Source organism: Bombina bombina, chromosome 2 (genome assembly GCF_027579735.1).
Source record: "Bombina bombina isolate aBomBom1 chromosome 2, aBomBom1.pri, whole genome shotgun sequence".
Taxonomy (NCBI): domain Eukaryota; kingdom Metazoa; phylum Chordata; class Amphibia; order Anura; family Bombinatoridae; genus Bombina; species Bombina bombina.
In genome coordinates, this window is record NC_069500.1 from 1426254408 (window position 1) to 1426267619 (window position 13212).

Below are 13212 nucleotides of genomic sequence, written 5' to 3' on the forward strand. Positions count from 1 at the left end.
GTGTGTGTGTGTGTGTCTCTCTCTCTATCTATCCATCTCTCTCCTATGTGTTGTTCTCCCCCATGGTCTCTTTCTCTCTCTGTCTCTCTTCCTTCCCCTCTGACTCTCATCCCTTATGTAATGAAAGAATCTATAAGCATAATTTGCAGCATTAAAGTAAAAAGTATGTTTTAAAAATATTTTAATGGGCATGGATTTCTAGATCTCATAATCAGAGCAAGCATTGTGTTATCTGGCAAGAGTTTCTGTTACAATCCTTTTAGACTAAAATCAGATGTTTACTAAGTTGACCATTTTTCCAAGAGGCCATTTAAAGGGACATGAAACCCATATGAAACCCATATGCAAATTTAAATAACTTTCCAATTTACATCTAATATCTAATTTTCTTCATTCTTTTGATGTCCTTTGTTGAAAATCATATCTAAATATGCTCAGTAGCTGCTGATTGGTGGCTACACATAGATGCATTGCTATTTCTTTAACAAAGGATATCTAAAGAATGAAGACATATCCTAGCCACTGCCTCACCAGCCTCTGACGTCACTGCACGTCACTGGCCTAGATTATGTGTTTCCTCTCCTCCCATGCGTGATTGCTCGAATCAAACAGGAGAGAGCTTCAGTGATCCTGATAGCGCCTGCGTGGCCACGCAGGACTTGGTATGCGGATCTAGTGGACATGTCCTCTCTGCCACCGTGGAAACTTCCGTTGAGACAGGACCTTCTCATTCAAGGTCCTTTCCAACATCCAAATCTGATTTCTCTGCATCTGACTGCGTGGAGATTGAACGCTTTATCAGTACTTTGATACAGGATAGAAAGCCTGTCACTAGAAAAATCTATCATAAGATATGGCGTAAATATCTTTTTGGTGTGAATGGTTACTCATGGAGTAAAGTTAGGATTCCTAGGATTTTGTCTTTTCTCCAAGAAGGATTGGAGAAAGGGTTATCGGCAAGTTCCTTAAAGGGACAAATTTCAGCTTTCTCAATTCTGTTTCACAAACGTTTGGCAAATGTATCAGATGTTCAGTCTTTTTGTCAGGTTCTATCTAGAATTAAGCCTGTATTTAGACCTATTACTCCTCCCTGGAGTTTGAATTTAGTTCTTAGAGTTCTGCAAGGGGTTCCGTTTGAACCTATGCATTCCATAGATATTAAACTATTATCTTGGGAAGTTCTGTTTTTGGTTGCTATTTCTTCTGCTCAAAGAGTTTCTTTGCTTTCAGCATTACAGTGTGATTCGCCTTATCTCATATTTCATTCTGATAAGGTGGTTTTATGTACCAAACCTGGGTTCCTTTCTAAGGTTGTTTCGAATAAGAATATTAATCAGGAAATTGTTGTTCCTTCCTTGTGTCCTAATCCTTCTTCTTGGACGTGGTCCGTGCCTTAAAGTTTTACTTACAGGCAACTAAGGATTTCCGTCAATTATCTTCATTATTCATTGTTTATTCTGGGAAGCGCAGGGGTCAGAAAGCTACGGCTACCTCTTTCTTTTTGGCTAAGAAGTATCATCCGCCTGGCATATGAGACTGCTGGACAGCAGCCTCCTGAAAGAATTACAGTTCATTCTACTAGGGCTGTGGCTTCCACCTGGGCTTTTAAAAACGATGCATCTGTGGAACAGATTTGTAAGGCTGCAACTTGGTCGTCCCTTCACACTTTTTCCAAATTTTACAAATTTCATACTTTTGCTTCTTCTGAGGCTATCTTTGGGAGAAAGGTTCTTCAAGCAGTGGTGCCTTACGTTTAGGTTCCTGTCCTGTCCCTCCCTTTCATCCGTGTCCTATTGCTTTGGTATTGGTTTCCCACAAGTAAGGATGAAATCCGTGGACTCGTCATATCTTTGTAAAAGAAAAGTAAATTTATGCTTACCTGATAAATTACTTTCTTTTACGGTATGACGAGTCCACGGCCCACCCTGTTCTGTTTTTATGTCATTATAAGCATCATACAGAGTCTGAACACAAATTACACAATCTATGCCAAATATTCATTATTATCTGGCCATAGCTAAACAAAATGGCTCGCAAAACACGCAACCTAGATCAAAATGATAACAGGGTACCGTATAAAATAACAGAAACAACTGCTTAATCTATGTTATTCCAATGGTAATTTAGCGTTCCTACATTACTATATTCCGATTGCCTCTATCCTATCTTGATTTTCCTCTTTGTATATACCATTTAACCTAAGTGATTGCTTCCCTCCTGCGTGGGGGGTGAGCGGGGGGGGGGGGGGGGAGAAAAGCGCCGAGGGTGAGGCAGAGAGAGAAAAAATAAAAAACTTTTCCCTTCCCTTTTTATTCCCTTTCTATTCCCTTTCTTATAAAGATTTATGAATGTGTAGGGGAGGTGGAGAACCTAATTGTTTGTGAACCAATTAGTGGGGAGAAGCCCTTGTTGTAATTGCCGTTGGACCCAGCTAGAGTTTTTAAAGGGGAGGGAGAGTTGGCATTGGGCTCCTTTAGGCAAAAAGTGGATATAACACTTCCATTTGTTATAAAACCTGGCAATTTGTTTAGGATTGGGATTTTTCAAATGAATCTGTTCCATCACACTATGGTACTGAACATTGTTAAGGAACTCTGTGAAGTTGGGTCCTTTCTTCCCCTTCCATGACTTTAATATTATGTTCCTTCCAATCAATATAAGTAAATTTATAAATCTAACATTGGGTAGCTCCAGAGAGTATTTGCAAAGGAAAAGTATCTGCAACAGATTCAGTTTAAATCTTATTCCTAAAATCTTGCAACGCCAAAAAGTAACTTTCTGCCAAAATTGATAGATTTTTGGACATGACCAAAAACAATGTACAATATCTGCCCCACCAAAACCACATCTAGAGCAGCTTCCTTGCGCCTGTGCCCAATTAGCCATTCTAGAAGGGGTCAGGTAAGCCAAGTTTACTATTTTAAGGTGTGATTCTTTATAACTATTTAGAACCATTGCTTTCAAAGCTAGTGTTGTGCTATGTATTTCACTATCTACATCGACTCTTACCCTACCCCACTTTTCTTTAATATTCATAATGTTACTTTCTCTAGCCAGTTTCAATAGTATCTTATACGTCGAAGAGATGGTTCCCACTCCCTCCTGGTACTCCCTAATCACAGCCCTCAAATTCCTAGTATCGAGGTCTAGGCCTGTTGTAGGTCTTAACTCCCCAATCCAATGTCTAGCCTGAAGATAGGCATACAAATGAGCTTTTGGAAGATTATATTCCTGCGATAGGTCTAAAAAGCTCTTAGTTATCAGGGTTTTATCCTCGCACATTTGTGCTACATACTTTAGCCCCTTCTCCGCCCATATTCCAAAGACCGAGGCACACACTCCAGGGGAAAAATCCGGATTGCCTATCAACGGAAGGAACTCTGATTTGGCATAATTTAGTAGTTATAGAGCTTAACGTTTGGGCAGGCCAGACTGGCATATCTCCTCGGTAGAGTTAATTTGTGTATTGATATCCGAGGCTTTTTATCCTTCCATAAGAATTGATTGAAGATCCTATTAAGAAATCTAATGTCTTTTTTATACAGAAGAAGAGGGAGGTTTTGGAGGAAGTATAGCAATTTTGGGAACAAGACTACCTTGATTAGCATAATATGCGCCGTCATCGAGAGTGGAAGATCACCCCATGTCTGTAGTTTATCTGCCATTCCTCTAATACACTGATCAAAATTTAAGCCATACCACAACTTTGGATTTCTTGCCAATGTAATCCCTAAATATCTAATCTGTTCTGGTTCCTGAAAAGGATGTGCTATAGGGTTAGTGGGTTTACATATCCATAAGAGTTCAGATTTCTCGTAATTTATTTTATATCCTGAAAAGGAACTAAACAGGTTAAAAAAGCCTAACACATTTGGGACCGAGGCTGCAGTATTACTTATATAGAGAAATAGATCATCAGCAAACAAGGACAACACTAACTTTTGCCTACCTATATAGATACCTTGTAGTTCTTGCCTCAGGAGGATTGCTAGAGGCTCCAACGCTACATTAAAAAGTAGTGGCGACAGTGGACAGCCTTGTCACATACCTCTTTTTAAAGGAAATCTTTCTGTGGTATCTCCGTTCACTATAATCGCTGAAAATGGTGCCCGGTATAACTGTCGAATAAACTGGTGGAAGACTCCCGTCAGGCCGAACCTCTCCAAAGATGTAAAAAGATGATCCCATATGATGGAGTCGAACGTTTTTTCAGCATCCACCGTAAGGATGGCGAGGTCCGGCCCGACATAGGAGCTCCTATCCTTTATTTTGTTCCAAAAGGTATCCAACACCAGCTGGGCCTTACAAAGATTTTTAACCGGGTTCCTCCCTGTCATAAATCCTTTTTGATCTATATGAATAATGTTTCCTAGGCAGGATTTCAACCTATTGGCGATGATGGTAGTCCTGATTTAGTAAGGATATTGGCCTATATGAGGCTGGTAACTCTGGATCTTTACCTTTCTTATGGATTAGTACTATATTAGACTCGGCAAACACTGCTGACTGTGGATGATTCTTAATTAAATAGTCATTAAAAAGAGCACACAGATTAGGAGGGATCAGATCAAGAAGTAATTTATAAAATTCAGCCGGGAGTAAATCAGGCCCTGGGGACTTTCCTAACTTAAGTTTCTCTTGCAAGGTGTATCCAGTCCACGGATTCATCCTTTACTTGTGGGTTATTCTCATTCCCTACAGGAAGTAGCAAAGAGAGCACACAGCAAAGCTGTCCATATAGCTCCCCCTCTAGCTCCACCCCCCAGTCATTCTCTTTGCTGGCTCTAAGCACTAGGGTCACTCTCTGGAGTGTAAAGTGAATGTGGTGTTAGAATTGGATTTTAAATTTAAACTAGAACACCTCCGTGTTTTACTTAGGGAGGTATTAGCTACTCTGGATGACTGTGACCCTTTGGTGATCCCAGAGAAATTGTGTAAAATGGACAAGTACCTAGAGGTCCCTGTTTACACTGATGCGTTTCCGGTCCCTAAGAGGATTGCGGATATCGTTACTAGGGAGTGGGATAGGCCAGGTGTCCCTTTTGTCCCCCCTCCTGTTTTTAAGAAAATGTTCCCCATATCTGACCCCATGCAGGACTCATGGCAGACGGTCCCTAAGGTGGAGGGGGCTGTTTCTACACTAGCTAAACGCACAACCATACCAATTGAAGACAGTTGTGCTTTTAAAGACCCTATGGATAAAAAATTAGAGGGTTTACTTTAGAAAATTTTTGTTCAACAAGGTTTTCTTCTCCAACCTATTGCCTGCCTTATTCCTGTAACTACTGCAGCTGCTTTCTGGTTTGAGGCGCTGGAAGACTCGCTCCAGACGGAGACCTCATATGAGGAAATTATGGATAGAATTAAGGCTCTAAAGCTAGCTAATTCTTTTATCACTGACGCCGCTTTCCAAATAGCTAAGTTAGCGGCGAAAAATTCAGGTTTCGCCATTTTGGCACACAGGGTGCTATGGCTAAAGTCCTGGTTGGCCGATGTGTCTTCTAAATCCGAGCTTTTGAACATTCCTTTCAAAGGGAAGACCCTATTCGGGCCTGAATTGAAAGAGATTATTTCAGATATCACCGGGGGAAAAGGCCATGCTCTCCCTCAGGACAAAGCCTTTAAAACAAAGAACAAAGCTAATTTTCGTTCCTTTCGCAATTTCAGGAACGGCCCCGCTTCATCCTCTCCGGCTGCAAAGCAAGAGGGTAACGCTTCACAGCCCAAGGCAAACTGGAAACCTTACCAGGGCTGGAATAAGGGTAAACAGGCCAAAAAGCCTGCAGCTGCCACCAAGAAAGCATGAAGGGGTAGCCCCCGATCCGGGACCGGATCTAGTAGGGGGCAGACTCTCTCTCTCTTCGCTCAGGCCTGGGCAAGAGATGTACACGATCCTTGGGCATTAGAGATTGTAGCCCAGGGATACCTTCTAGAATTCAAGGACTCTCCTCCAAGGGGAAGGTTCCACATTTCTCGTCTGTCTACAGATCAGACAAAGAAAGAGGCGTTTTTACGCTGTGTAGAAGATCTACATACAATGGGAGTGATCCACCCAGTTCCAATTGCAGAACAAGGACTGGGGTTTTACTCAAACCTGTTTGTGGTTCCCAAAAAAAGAAGGAACTTTCAGACCAATCCTGGATCTCAAAATTCTAAACAAATTCCTCAGAGTCCCATCATTCAAGATGGAGACCATTCGGACAATCTTACCAATGATCCAGGAGGGTCAATATATGACTACCGTGGATCTAAAGGATGCGTATCTGCACATTCCTATCCACAAAGATCACCAGTTTCTCAGGTTCGCCTTTCTGGACAAGCATTTTCAGTTTGTGGCTCTTCCTTTCGGGTTGGCCACTGCTCCCAGAATTTTCACAAAGGTGCTAGGGTCCCTCCTGGCCGTTCTAAGACCGCGGGGCATAGCAGTGGCGCCTTACCTAGACGACATCTTAATTCAGGCGTCAACTTTCCAAAGAACCAAGTCTCACACAGAGATTGTATTGGCCTTTCTGAGGTCTCACGGGTGAAAGGTGAACATCAAAAAGAGTTCTCTCTCCCCCCTCACAAGAGTTCCATTCCTAGGAACCATGATAGACTCGGTAGAAATGAAAATATTTCTGACGAAGGTCAGAAAGCTAAAACTCTTAACTACTTGCCGAGCTCTTTATTCCATTCCTCGGCCATCTGTGGCTCAGTGCATGGAGACAATCGGACTAATGGTTGCGGCAATGGACATAGTCCCTTTTGCTCGGATACACCTCAGACCACTGCAACTATGCATGCTCAAACAGTGGAATGGGGATTATGCAGATTTGTCTCCTCAAATTCAGTTGGACCAGGAGACCAGAGATTCTCTTCTCTGGTGGTTGTCTCAGGATCACCTGTCTCAAGGAATATGTTTCCCCAGGCCAGAGTGGATCATCGTAACGACCGACGTCAGTCTGTTGGTCTGGGGTGCGGTCTGGGACTCCCTGAAAGCTCAGGGCTTATGGTCTTGGGAAGAAACTCTTCTCCCGATAAACATTCTGGAACTGAGGGCGATATTCAACGCTCTTCAGGCATGGCCTCAACTAGCGGCGGCCAAATTCATCAGATTTCAGTCGGACAACATCACGACTGTAGCTTACGTCAATCATCAGGGGGGGGAAAAAGAGTTCCCTAGCGATGACAGAAGTAACCAAAATAATCAGGTGGGCGGAGGATCACTCCTGCCATCTCTCAGCAATTCACATCCCAGGAGTAGACAACTGGGAGGTGGATTTTCTAAGTCGTCAGACTTTTCACCCGGGGGAGTGGGAACTCCACCCGGAGGTATTTGCCCAGCTGACTCAGCTATGGGGCACCCCAGAGTTGGATCTGATGGCATCCCGTCAGAACACCAAACTTCCTCTCTACGGGTCCAGGTCCCGGGATCCCAAGGTGGTATTGATAGATACTCTAGCAGCGCCTTTGTCCTTCAATCTGGCTTATGTTTTTCCACCGTTTCCTCTCCTCCCACGTCTGGTTGCCAGAATCAAGCAGGAGAAGGCTTCGGTGATTCTGATAGCGCCTGCGTGGCCACGCAGGACTTGGTATGCAGACCTAGTGGACATGTCATCTGTCCCACCATGGACACTGCCAATGAGGCAGGATCTTCTAATACAGGGTCAGTTCAAGCATCCAAATTTAGTTTCTCTACGTCTGACTGCTTGGAGATTGAACGCTTAATTCTATCAAAGCGTGGGTTCTCTGAGTCAGTTATAGATACTCTGATTCAGGCTAGAAAGCCTGTCACCAGGAAAATCTACCATAAGATATGGCGGAAATATCTTTGTTGGTGTGAATCCAAGGGTTACTCATGGAGTAAGATTAGGATTCCCAGGATATTGTCCTTTCTCCAAGAAGGACTGGAGAAAGGATTGTCAGCTAGTTCCTTAAAAGGACAAATATCTGCTTTGTCTATCCTGTTACACAAGCATCTGGCAGAGGTACCAGACGTTCAGGCGTTTGCTAAGGCTTTAGTCAGAATCAAGCCTGTCTATAAACCTGTGGCTCCACCATGGAGTTGGAATCTAGTTCTTTCAGTTCTTCAAGGGGTTCCGTTTGAACCTTTACATTCCATAGACATTAAGTTGTTATCTTGGAAAGTTTTGTTTTTGATAGCTATCTCTTCTGCTCGAAGAGTTTCAGAATTATCTGCCTTACAGTGTGATTCTCCTTACCTGGTGTTCCACGCAGATAAGGTAGTTTTGCGTACCAAGCCTGGTTTTCTTCCTTAAGTTGTTTCTAACAAGAATATTAACCAGGAAATAGTGGTTCCTTCTCTGTTTCCTAATCCATCTTCGAAGAAGGAACGTCTATTACACTATCTTGATGTAGTTTGTGCTTTAAAGTTTACAAGCAACTAAGGATTTCAGACAAACATCTTCCTTGTTTGTTATCTATTCTGGTAAGAGGAGAGGTCAGAAAGCGAGTGCTACCTCTTTCCTTTTGGCTGAAAAGCATCATCCATTTGGCCTATGAGACTACTGGCCAGCAGCCTCTTGAAAGAATTACTGCTCATTCTACCAGAGCAGTGGCTTCCACATGGGCTTCTTGATCCTAACCAAATATACTTTAATCTCCCCTCTATATACTGCTTTGGCAGTTTCCCAGAATATCTCTGGTTTATCCTGATAATCGGCATTCTCCTCATCAAACTGTCTCCATCTCTTCTGGAGCCACGTTTTAAAGTGCACATTATTGATAAGATATTGTGGGAAAAACAGCCTGATATTGTTGGTTAGGAAAGGGTCTTTTAGTCCTATTTCCAACGTGATAATAGCATGGTCAGAAACTACTATTTCCTGTATACTTGTCTTAATCCCCAACCTCATTAGCTGTTTAGCCACCAAGAAGAAGTCTATTCTTGAAGGATTTGTGTACCCCCGAAACGCACGTATACTCCCTGCTATCTGGATTCTGGGCCCTCCATATATCCTGAAGTGCCAGCTTTTGACATAGCCTCCGTAGTATTCTTGTTTCTCTAGTTTTCCTAGTAGTTTTTTAACTTTAGATCTGTCTAAAATATGTGAGAAAGCCATATTGAAGTCACCTACCATCACTATATCCTTCCCTATATAAGGAAACAATCTTAAACTAATATTCTCCCAAAACTGTCTCCACAGAGTTAGGTCCGTATATATTACAAAAAACAAAATTGCTCCCATTTATATTAACTTCTATAATTTGATAGCGCCCATTCAAGTCATTGTTGATTTGAAACTATGTGGTATATGAAATAATATAGCAGACCTCGCTTTGCCTTATCATAGGGAGTGGAAACCACCTCTCCGACCCATTTACATTTGAGTTTGGCAGCCTCTAAAGGCTTCAAATGAGTCTCTTGAATGAAAGCTATATCCGGGTTTTTAGCCCCAAGATGTCTAATCATTAGCTTCCTCTTCCTAGGGGTTGAAATCCCTCGTATGTTCCACGACACTAATCTTAATTTACCCATTCATAAAAAAAAAAAAAAAAAATTCTCCCCACTGTCCTGTCCTGGAATATTTAGAGCAGTAAGTCAGCAATATTCTTTTACTCCTAACATGAGAGCTACTGCTCCCTAAAAACCATAGTACATAAACAATCACACTTTCATACATAGGCTGAGATACAATCATTTTGGTATAAAATTGCAAATAATCATTTTAACCTCCAAATTAAATACAAAGTCGTGTCTGGACCTTCTACCATAAGATCCTATTCAACCCCTTGATTCTGGCAAAAGGCCTGAATTTATTCAGGTCTACTGAAGATATTAATTTCACCTTCCCTATCAACTATGATCTTAGCCAGATAAACCAGTCTTGCTTTAAAATTGGCCTTAATCAATTTAGAACAATATGGTGCCATTTCCCTGCGTTTATTCTTAGTTTCTACGAAGAAGTCCTGAAATAGGAGAATTTTATATGACCCAATCATAATCTTGTTGTTTTTACGGTAAAGCCTTAGAATGTGGAACTTATCTTGGTAATTAAAAAATCTTATAATCACTACTCTTGGTTTGGCTGTTCCATCAGGGTTCTTTCTTGCTATTCCCAATCTTTGGGCTCTTTCTACTGGTATCCTTATATTGTCAGTATTACTGCCGACCAACTGGGGTAATCTAGTAGAGGCAAAGGTAATTGGGTCCTGAAATTCCCCCGTCTCTGGTAACCCTACCACCCTAAGATTGTTGCGGCGGGACCTATCTTCGAATTCTTCCAGTTTCCGGTTAATTAAACTTAACTTGCTTTCTTGGGAGTTCACTACTTGATCCGTAGCTATTGACCTGTCTTCAAGGTCAGAGACAATTGTTTCTAATTCATTCATTCGGGCGGAAAACTGCTTAACTTCACTGGTTAGTAGAACCATCTCCTGCCTCAATGAGTCAAATTGTGGTGTTATAAGTGCTGAAATTTGTTGGATTAGCATTGTATTATCCTGATTAACCATACCTATTTCATTATGCACCACTAAAGTACTATAATTGGGTTTCAATTTTTTTGTCTCTCTGTTTGGGTGGCATGGTGGGTGAATTGGTTTTGGGGTGCGAAATAAATCTTTCCATATACAGTCAAGATACAAGGAGAGAAAAAAAAATAAAAGGAAAAAAGAGAAAAAAAAGTGATACCTAGTGGGTCAAGCCCCTAGATAATTATGGGTTTGTTAGAGAAATCAGTTACTCTACTTGTTTACGTGCAGTGTGAATAAATAAATAAATTTGTGACAACAACTGTGATTTTGTGTTTCTGTCTGGATATTATGGTGTATTGGCCTAAATCATAGTTCCTTTAAGATAATAACACAGACCAGATTATCTTTAGTGAAATTCACCTAGCGTGAAAAGTATATTACTTAGCTTCCCATTCAGGGAAATTGGTGCATATAGTGAATGAGAAGGCAAACAGTGAGAACCTTAACATAGAGTCCCTTCAGAACTACTTAATATAGCGAGATCAAAATGGTATTATCAAAATTCTCTACAGTCGCATACACCCTATATGATATTCTAGATACCTAGACAGGACTTTACTAACCAACCCTTTTCTTCATCCTTCCCTACTGTTTGTTGGCAGCCTCTCTCCCCTATATTTCAAGGATTTATGGGGGCATTTATAACCTGCGTTAGCAAGATTTTAGTGTCTCAAACCAAAAAATGTGATTTCTATCTGTTGGCCCAAGATAGCAGCCCCACCTCACAAAAGATCTTTAGCTATATCTCTAGACGGGCACTCTAAGGGATAGCATTGTTTTCCTAAGGCCCCAATAAATACTTAGACCAGATATATCCTTACAGAGTTGCTATACATACAATAGAACCTTATACAGACCAAGGAAAAAAAGAAAATCCAGCAAGCATATATCATTCCAGTAGTTACAGTAATAGGCGTCTAATTTTCTCTTAGGTTTAATAAGTGTCGATAAGTCCCGCAAAAGAGAATGGGTGAAAAGAGAATTTTTTGTAGCAGGGTTAGTACTGAGATTAGTGCAACTATTGCGGCAACCTGTTATTTCACTGACTTTCCCGGTCACAAACACTGTTGCAATTTAGATAGCTATTTGGGTTAGAAAGCATTCCAGATTTCAACTCAGCACATTTGTAGCCTCTTATCAAGTATCCACGGCCTTACGCTTTTAATATTATAATCTTACTATAGACATTTAGCTTATTTTAAACAGTCTCCTGTTGCTGTTCTTCTTTTGTTAAGGGGGCAAGTCCTGTTCTTTATATTGGGTTGTTCTACTGGAGTCTATTTAAAGCCTGTATGCGTCCAGCCAATGTTAGTATAGAAGCCCAAAGCACAGTTCGTTATTTTAGTAGTATGCAGCAGAGTCAGTTTAGCAAGGGTTGTATGTCACCTCAATCTAGGTTTCAATCCAAGCACCCTCTTTCAAGCTGTTATATCCTCCATTCTTAATTGCCAACACTTGGTAGATCTTCCTATTATTATCAGGGAAGCTCTTAATGCATCCCCTCTGCTCTCAATATTTAATTGATCAAAGTTATTTTTGAGCTTGCACACACTTCATCCTTTTTGCATGGGTTAAATATAATTCCACTCCATCCAGCCTTTCATACTTTCATATTCTGCGTCAAAAAAGGTCACATACCCAGCTCACACTTTTATTTGTACTCCGCTCTCCCTACTCGTCCCTGCAGCCAACACAGCCTAACAGTATAATGTCCACATTCACCGGTACCTTAGTAGGGTATACACCCTCCCGGTTGCTTCCTGGTTATCCCTCCGTCTCTCTCCTCAAAATTTGCTGCAAGGTACATGTTATGAATCAGATGTTCAATACTTGTATCCGTGGGTTTGTCCAGCCAGGAGCGGCACCTTGGCTCCCTCACCGTGCGCCCGACTCCTTGTCTCCCGGCACCAACCTCCATCATTGCTGTCTGGCCCTTTGGCTTCCGCTCGTCGGGAGGCTTCACTTGCGCCAGCAGGGGGAACCGGAAATAGAGCTGAGTATGGAATAGAACGCCACCGGACGTAGTGACTCAGCGACGTAGTGACTCAGCGACTGAACCAAATTGCTGTATGGGGCTTCCGGCACTGCAAACAGGTAGGTCCGGGCCAAGCACACTTGATACCGGCCAAGGACAAAAAGCAGCTTGGGGAGTTCGTTAGTGCCCTTCGATATAGAGCCTTTCGCTAGCTCTCCACACCACAGCTATCTCCACCCCCGGAAGTCCACCCTGGTTTTTTAGACAGTTTTTCTTTATATTTTTTGTAAACTTCATTCACCTCTGCACCTTTTTAGCCTTTCCTTTTTCTCTTCCTATACCTTCGGCCGAATGACTGAGGGTGGAGGGGAAGGGGAGGGGCTATATATACAGCTCTGCTGTGGTGCTCTTTGCCACTTCCTGTTAGCAGGAGGTTAATATCCCACAAGTAAGGATGAAATCTGTGGACTCGTCATATCGTAAAAGAAAGTAATTTATCAGGTAAGCATAAATTTAGTTTTTTTGTAACAATAATATATGTTCTTCTTTGTGCTAAGTATAATGTAATCTAGATATATGGTACTAATGTTTGATGTTACATAAATACAAGTTGTGTTCAATAGGCCCTTGATTGTTATGTGTATATATACACTTAAAGGGACACTGAACCCAATTTTTTTCTTTCATGATTCAGAAAGAGCATGCAATTTTAATCAACTTTCTAATTTACGCCTATTATAAAATTGTCTTCATTCTTTTGG